The sequence below is a fragment of the Malus sylvestris genome, chromosome 3 (assembly GCF_916048215.2).
Source record: "Malus sylvestris chromosome 3, drMalSylv7.2, whole genome shotgun sequence".
Taxonomy (NCBI): Eukaryota; Viridiplantae; Streptophyta; class Magnoliopsida; order Rosales; family Rosaceae; genus Malus; species Malus sylvestris.
Window position 1 is genome coordinate 21193978 of NC_062262.1, and position 9710 is coordinate 21203687.

The following is a 9710-nucleotide window of genomic DNA, read 5'->3' on the forward strand; positions in this document are numbered from 1 at the left end:
ATTATTCCAGTACTGTTCATCGTCTTCTACTAACTCCGCATCTCTTTCTCTATCTTCTTTCACCTTGTAGTATATTTCTATTGTTTCTTCTTTGAAATTTTGGGGCTTCCAATAAGGCTGATGAATGATCCTTGTCTTGCTGTAAATATACATCTCTTCTTCTTCTGCTACTAGTACCATGTCATACCTAAAATCTTCAAACTCATCTAAAGCAAACATTTGGATCCCTCTAAATTTTAAAATATCTTTGTATGAAGGAGTCCACCTATGTGAGGAGATAGGGGTTAGTCTAAAGGACTCTTCATTGATCATGGCTATATGTCTGGTTTTCTCCTTATGCATATGTACATACCAATCTGGAGGACTACTAATAAAACTTATGCAAATTTCTTTCCACCTTTCTAGATAATCTTCTGCTACTTTTATAAGCTTTTCAGGAAATGATTCTAGTTGAGAAATACGGTTAATAAATATTTTATCTAGATAACCAAACTCTAATAGTAAGGCAGGGGTAATTTTTACCACATTATGTTTTTTCTGATGCTCATAACTAAAATGCCATAATTTAAAATCTCTCATTTTAATCCTGGTCACAGCTACGCTAACCTCTGGTTTACAAATACAATTCTCTGTACTATCACAAAGACATGGAGAATACATCTTTGTAATAATATCCATCACTGATTTTGGATCAAAGATGGATTGATACAAGGCGCATTGTAATTGTAATAGTAACTCTTTCATGGACTATGATGTTCTGCTCAGGACCTCATTTTGCATATCTGTTGGCATTATTCTTAGTTTTGTCTTTGAAATTTCTTATAATAAAACATCATCTAATATTAAGTCTGAAGATATATTCCTAAGAAAACTTTCATATTTTTCTTGTTTTTCTTTGTCACTCAGAACCTGATGCTGCTCATTACTTTGATATTACTCCATTTCAACGTCTTCTTCTAAGAGCTCAATCTTAATTTCTTCTATGGGCTCATTAGCCTCTTGTTCTATGGGTTCAATAACCTCTTTTCTTTTATTCTTATGCTGATCAATTTCTAAACCTATTTTTAATTCTCTTTTCAAGGTGTCACTTTCCTTTTGCTGCATTCTAAGAGATTGGAGTTCTTGGTTCATTTTGGTAAACTTACCAAGTAATGACTCATGGTCCCTAGAGATAACTTGAAGGTTGTGCTCAAGAGAATGAATATGTTGCTAGTTTTGGTGGAAATTAAAATTAAAGCTATCAAACTCTTGTTCCATGGCTCTAATTAATTTTTCATGACCTAACCTCATGCTTGGCTGCTTAATTTGGATATTCCAAAAATTATCTAAGAGAACCTGCTGCCTATCAGAAAGCCTTGGTATCCTTGACCTATATCTCAAAGTTGGATTTCTGATTCCTTCAACAATATTGCCATTAAAGTTGAACGTAGGTACTGGTGGTGATGCTGGTCCACTCATGCTATTTTGAAATCCACTGAATGGTGGAGGTTGATGGTGCATCATCATGCCATTGAAAGAAACTCTTCTGCCTTGCAGCCTTGTGCTATTTGCTGATGATGGTCCACGATATTCCATACATGTTCAACAAATTAATCTTGATAAGATATCAGCTAATGTATTGTCATTACCTTTTATATGTTCAAAAGTTGGTTTAAAACTATTTCCTGTAATTGAATCAACAAAATTAACCCATCTTCGTGCTTCCTGTTTATTAGCATGTATCTTGTTATAATGAGAAACTATATTTTGACAATCTGTTATAATCGTAAATACTTCATTATGTAAAAATAAAGAAAAATTTTCAAGTGAATTAATTATCCCTAAAATTTCTAAATCTGTTGATGGTAATCTTGATTGTACATCACTAAACTTTCTTGATGAATATGTACAAACTTGTTCGTCAGACTTTGGAGACTCCCTATGCTTTTTCTGGTATAGTATATTTGCCCATCCTAATGATGAAGCATCTGTTTCAACTATCTTGTAACTATCATCTAATAGTAATGTTAATAGCTTAAGTTTAGTAATTTCCTTTTTTATTTTTTGAACTAATTTAATATTTTCACTATTAAAATACTTTTGTCCTGTTTTGCTAGTTTTACTATGTAATACATCTATTTTTCTTCCTAAATCATGGATAAAATTTCTTGCATAATTTAGCAATCCTAAAAATGCTTGTAACTGTTTCTTATCTTCTAATTTGTCTGGAAAATCTAACACCTTTTTAGCTATATGATCTTATAATTGTATTGTACCTGAATTGATATACATTCCTAAAAATTATATATCTTGCTTTTCTAATGCTATTTTATTTTTTCTAATCACAATTCCATTATTGATAAATTCTTGTAATACTATCTTTAAATGCTTCCTATGTTCATTTTTATTTTTACTATGTACTAAAATATCATCTACATAAACACTACAAAAATTATCATATTTCTTGAAATTTTGGTCCATCTTTCTTTGAATGATCGATGGAGCATTTTTAAGTCCAAATGGCATAACAAGCCACTAAAAATGTCCTTCTGGACAAGTAAAAGTTGTCCACTCAATTGATTCTTCTGCTAATCTTATTTGCCAAAAGCCTGATTTACAATCAAATTTGCTAAAATATATACTCTCTTGAATTTTATTTATAAGCTCATCCTTATTTGGTAATTTATAACTATCTTCGTATGTATTATCATTTAATCTCTTGTAATTATAAACTATCATAACCTTACCTCTCTTTAGTTCTGAATGTTTTCTTATAATAAATGCTGCTGATCTATGTCTAGACTTAGAGGGTCTAATTACTTTTAAATTTAACAATTCTTTTATTTGCTGCTCAAACTCTTGTTTATCTATTAGACTACAAGGCATATCAGCCGTCTTAATGGTTAAATCTGGGTTAATTATATCTAATTTTACGAGTATTTTATTTTTACTCTAATGTAACTGTGGGTCTTCTCCTATAATCTTAGTTTGTTTTGCTAATTGTAACAATTCTTCTAAACTTTTTGGTCTATCTAACTGTAATATTTCTATACAGGTTCTTTTTTCTAAAATCGGGTATTCATGTTCAAATATATCTTCATCAAACTCTTCTACATTATTATGCTCATTATTTTCTTTTGAGTTTTCTAAATGATAACTATCTTGGCCACTAGGCTCTTCTATACTTATGTTTTTGTATGCTTCTACAGTATTACTTGAGTTAGTTATTGTAATGCCTCTTTTGAAAAATGTTATGTTAGGGTCCCTAAAATAAATGGATATGATCCTACTGGTGAAACAAATGTTAACAGTAAATTAAATTGTTGTTTTTCTACTTTAATAAACTCATTATTTATACAATGTGTTAAGTAAACTGGTCTCTCATCAAATTGTGTTATTCTTACTGGTTTTGCTAATTTTTGTCTATATTTTTCTGGTACTAACTCTTCTCTTATGACACTTTTTGTACTCCCTGTATCTATCATATCTATTGTTTGTATCTTATGTTATTTTGCTAATTCTATTTCTCAATTTATGGTAATTAAAGAACTATTTTTTGGTTTTTCTATACTATGAACAATATTTCCTAATATTTCATTATTTTCTTGAGATTCTGCTGAATTAACTTCTAATAACCTATTATTGTAACATTTTTCACATAATATTGAATATGTATTATAGTATTTATTTGCAACTAATTTACTACACTTATGACATTTTTCTGGCCAACCCAAATTGATGTATTTATATTCTTCTTCATGTTGTTCTTTTATGAATGCACACATATACTCTTCTAGATCACTATTTGTGCTACTTGAATCTTCTAAGTCTGAATCTATCATGTTAATACTCTCTATACTATAAATACTCTCATATCACTTAAATTATCTAAACTGTATATTGACTGAATATCCTCATCGTCTTCTAACTTAAACAACTTCATCAAATGTACTTTTTATTTCGACTGTTTACCTAATTTTGGGCATTTAGGTATAATATGTCTAGCTTCTCCGCATGAATAACATTTACAATTACTCTTACCTTTTGGTGCTTTATATTTTCTAATCCAAGGTCTGCCACTTCTTTTTCTAAATTGTTTTGGAATATATTTTCTTTTCCTATATGTTCTTGAAGGTCTTATGCTGAAATTCTTATGCTATTTGTAAGGTTTATACGACTTATATTTCTTTTTGTATATTTTCTTACGCTTTTTCTTATGGCAACCATACTGTTGTGGTAAATCAATATTTTTACAACACACGTAAAATAGTTTCCTAATTTGTCTCTTAGCTTTTATTTGACTACACTCTTGTCTGAGTATATCATATACATGTTGAATTCTAGGTCCTATAACAATATCATTTTTCGTCGGATGCTTTTGTCATTCATTCCAAATCTTTTTACATATTGATCCTTTTATTTTTGTCATATAAGTATCTAATAAATTAATATCACTAATTCTACATGTTCTTCCTAAATATTTAAAGAAATTTGTGGTATACTCAGCTATATACTGTAAATCGCAAATTTGTAATTGTTCTAACATATTATGATCTAAAAACTCTTGTTTAATCAAAGTAACAAAACCATCAATATTAAAATGTGTTTTAGTTGCCTGATGCTGTTCTGGATTTTGAACTTTCTATGACTGGAAATAATAAAAAACTAAACCATCCAAAGTATGTTCAAAGTAATCTAACATATTTTGTGAATTACTAAAATCTAACATTAATGTTGTATGTACGCAGCCTTTTTCCCATCTCTCAATCGTTCTTTCCCAATCTTGTGGATCTACATTATCTAAATTTAATATATTACCAACTATATTAATTTGTTCTAACCCTCTCAAATATGGAATCCTATTTTTTCTAGGTTTTATCATACTTTCTTGCATATAGTCTACTTTTGCTTTTTCATTATATTGTTCCTTTGTTGGTCTCAAAAATTGTTGATCAGTTCTACTTACGTGTCTTGGATTTTCTACTCCTGATGTACTATTTTCTTCTGCTGGATTACATTCTGCTTTCAATTCTAATAACTTATTATATTCTTTTAATTCTAAAATATGTTCTACTCCGATTTCTAAGATTAAAATTTTCATTTCTTCGTCTGGAATTTTATGTAGTCCTAAATCATAAGTCTTATATTTTTCCAAATATTGTTTTTCATCTAAATGATCAATATCTTCTATAAGTTTATCTACAATGTGATCAAAATTTTGTTCAACTAAATTAATATCTAAATTATCAAAAGCCATATGTATACTCTCATTTTCGATTTCACTCTCATCCTCTTCTATTTTTTCTAGTTGCTTATAATTACTAAACCTAATTGCTGCTTGACATGTACTAGTTTCATATATTTGTACTTTATCTGGTTGTCTATTTGGTGCTACTTGTAAATTAGGCAATGTCCACTGAGTTCCTTCTAAAAAGCTATTATCTACGAGTTTTGTTTCTATTATATTTACATGTTTACTGTCAAATATTTGGACTAAATTTTGAAACTCTAAATTAAACTTATGATTATATCTATCAGACACTTTACCTATATACATTAAGATAATACACAAATTTTTATACTCTCCCTTCATATTATAATTTTTTGTTCTTATGCTCACTTTAATATATTTACTAAATTCATTAATCGTCACAGCATAATTTGGAATACAACCTATGACTACTAAGTTTGAACTTAAGTCTACTTCAGTTATTGCTATTGCTGCTTGTTGGTGATTATCCCATCTATCATCGTATATGTATACTAAAGCTTTTGTACCTACTTGTGCTCTGGTTAATCTTGCTATTCCAATTAATATTGTTCCTATATGAATCTGACTAAAATGTGATTTGCTCAAATGAGTAACTGCTTCTTTACTAATCAGATTAAGTGTGACTTCTTTATCAATACAGCTAACTTCATGTTGACTGATGTTGCTTACAATTCTACTTCTGTTTTCAAATAAACCTAATTGATACAAGTTATATTTATTTTTCTGTGTTCTCTCAAAACCTCTTCGAATAAATTCTTGTGCTTCTTCTTCATTTGGATAAATATCTTCCGCTCTAACTACTTCTTTTCCTTTTTTCCTAAAGAGTTCCATTTTCTATTATCAAAAGGATTTAGCTTAGGTCTTCTATTATTATTTGCACTCAAAGTTAAATTTTATAATTTATCTAGCAAGGATGGTGGAAGTGATGAAGATGCGTTATGTAAAACTTGGTTTATTTCTGCAATTTGTTCTTCAACTCGATCTAATTTTTCAGCCAAACTTAAAACTAATTGAAAAATCAAATTATTTTGCCTAATGGGAATATTACTACTGGATACTTGTGTTGAAAAATCTGTTAAACCTACTGGTTCTTTATCTAACTTACTGATTTCTTTCAAAGCTTGGATATATTTTCTGCTAGTTCTAGAATTTGTAATTAAACCAATAATTTATCTATTTTATTATGCAACTTATCTACTTGTTCACTCCACTCCTTTTGTACTAATTGAATTTTTTAACTTCTAATTTTAGCTGTTCAACTATTTCAAATGACCTAAGTTCTACTTGCTTTGGCTTACTATCTATAAGGTCAACAAGCTCTTTTATCTCTCCTTTGCTAGAAAACCTTTGAATATTTTTATTATTATCTTCTAACTGAGATGTAATATAATCTAAATTTTGTCTAATTATTTTTATGGAATTTTTCTGAAAATGCTTTAACAACTGGTTTAACAAAAGATTATGCCTATTATTTTCTAATTTTATATTTTCTGCTTGACTAATAATAAGATCTACAATACTATTGGCTTGTGGATTTTTTTCACTATGCAAAATATGATTGTGATTTCTCAATGGAAAATAACAAACTAAACTATTTTGGTCTAAAGTTATTTTTCTTTTTTGAGGTTAACTAATTTCTAAATTAAGATAATTTATCATAAACTACAGTCTACCTTTCTCTAGAGTTACAGCTAACTGGTTTCTTAAAAACTCTCTTTCTTTTCTCAAGGTCTCTAAAACTTGATCTGTTGTTCTTTTTGCTTCTAAAACTTTATGTTGCACTTCTGTTTTATTATATTTACGAATAAATGAAGGATGTTCAAGATAGCCAAGATAAAACTTTTGCTTCTTCAAAGTACTAATAATTCTTTTGGATATATATGCTAATCTTCTCTTTATGCTAGTTATAGTTGGATGTTTGGGACAATAAATACCTAGTAATTGTGGTTGACAGGGTCTACAAGGACAATAATATCTGTTGTTTATACACAATAAACAAATATGATATAGTTGTATCAATGACTTCTATCCTCAAGGTACTTTACTATTATAATTATATTATTAAAATGTAGAAGCAGTTGATGAAGTTATCTCGTCTAGTCGGCACAAGTAGCGAATGCGAGTCTCAAAACAAACGGAAGAATGCATGGGTGGTAAAACTCACAAAACCTCGCTATGGCAAAACCCAAGGTGGGACAAAAGCCCATAGTCAAAGGAGAAAAAGTGAGAAGTTGCATTAAGTCAAAACTATACGTCTTCAGGATGCAAGTAGAATGTACATAAGGGTATGACCAACCCATAATGGGTACCTCATCAAAACCTAGTCAGGTAGCAAAAACCCAGTGGGAAAAATGCTCCTAATCGTAGGAATAAAAGTACATTAAGGTTAAGTAAGTATACTTCTTGATACTCTTCCTGAGTTTGACAAAACTTCAGAATGAAACTATAAGCATCGCAAGTGAGAAAGTTACGCATACCATCGAACAAGCTTCTGGAAGGTAGACTTCGGTAGTAACGTCGTGTAGAGGTTGACAAGGTTGTCTAGGATCGGACTGCTTGACTTTAATCTTCTGATGCTGATTTAGACATAATATGCTTGGTGTTGACTTCTTAGATGTATCATGATCTGGTCGATACATACAGTGTTGTCTTCATTGATCATTATAGGGACTTAACGATGGATGAAAATCGCAAGGATTTTGAATATGCTCCACAAGAAGTCTCGACCATATCTCTTACTTGATGAGATACAGTGAATTTTGGAACGATTCAAAGGTTTCACAACGAATGGCCTATCTAGTTGACCTCTAAGATATTGCAGTGTTCCTTAATGGTAAAGACATAACCATTCGGGAACGTACCTTGTGCGGTCAGATAGTTAGTCTGATTCAGCGAATCCCATAAGGTAGGCATCATTCCAAAGATGAAAGGGGTGTGATCTATTCTGAGATGCATAGGGATAGATAAGCCCAAATCCATAGTAACAAAAAAACGTCTTTAACACCAAATTTGGTAGAGGCGTGTAGGCGTAGTGCTGCTTTATGCCAAAAGATTATCAAAACATAAGATGTTTGATCTATTACATTTGAGTTAAGTACAACGCCAATGGTACTTAGATATGATTGCCTCACGTTCCAATATGGAACCTTATGCTTCATACCCTTCGTAAAGGTCTCATTTGCATCTAGAATACAGACGATCAGGGTATACTCAGACGTAACACCTTCTAGGTCTAGTTCGACTAGTGGACCAGAATACCATTAGAACTAGCTTGAAAATTCAGGTCAAGATAATGTCAAGTTCTCCCAAGATCATTCATCTTAAAGTCCAACTTTAGGTGCGAGTTAGTTTTCTCAACTCTAGCAATTTCGGATTTTGTACACGTAGGGGCTTATATCCCTAACTGATCAAATATTCACTTAGACGGGTATACTACATCCGCCCAGATAATTCTACATCCGTAAAGTGAAGGGCTCATCAAAACCGAGAGGGTGTTCTTGTGGTCTAGAACTTGAATCAGTACATGTAAGTCCTTTGGAAACCCCATGTAAGTTTCGTATCATGATCCCAGAGATACTACAACCATGTTTGTAATGCTGCAATCAATCACATGGTGTATGAGAGAAGCCAGGCGCCACAAGGCATCATTCACACTATTTCATTCATCCCATTCGTCATAGATTGATTCTTCTAGTTCGGTAGTTACCATACAAATGAAACATCATCTATGATAATCTCATTCCAATTCCATATCTCATCTAAACTAGTACACTAGACCAAGAACTTCAGGCCTCAAGAGTAATCCAGATTTAATCTCATGAGATGAAGAAGATTGAGACAACGATCGAAGGGCGGATTCGCTCATGCCATGTTCCTCCAATTTTTGGGGAAGTGAATCCTCATACCGAGTGATCTACCACGCTTCTAGCGTAGGACAGATTGATTGACTAGCCACTAATGTACGAGGGTCGGCAACAGTAGTGGCATTCCTACTTTTGGGACGAAGGTTCGTCGTACATTTGGTACATTTATCTTTGTAGGCATATTTGCAACTGGTATATGTGATCTTGTCACTTTTTACTAGATCAGAGGAAGTGTCTGGTTATACTCTGACAATCTAGATTGGGATCGAGATGAAACATAGTGAGGACGTCTACGATAATTCGCGTCGTTCTTATCTCTTTCTAACGGCGGGAAAACTATCTCATAAAAGTGACAATCCGCAAAACAAGCTGTAAAGAGATCGCATGTCAAAAGGTTCTAAGTAACGAATGTTAGAAGAAGAATCATAACCGACATAGATATCCATTATTCCCTGATGACCATTTTTTTCTTTTGTACGTAAGGGTGATGCAAAATGGCACATAAACCGCACAACCAAAGACGCGCAAATGCGATATGTCGGGTTCGTATCTAGTAACCAACTGACATGCACTTTATAAGGTTGGGTGGTGACGGG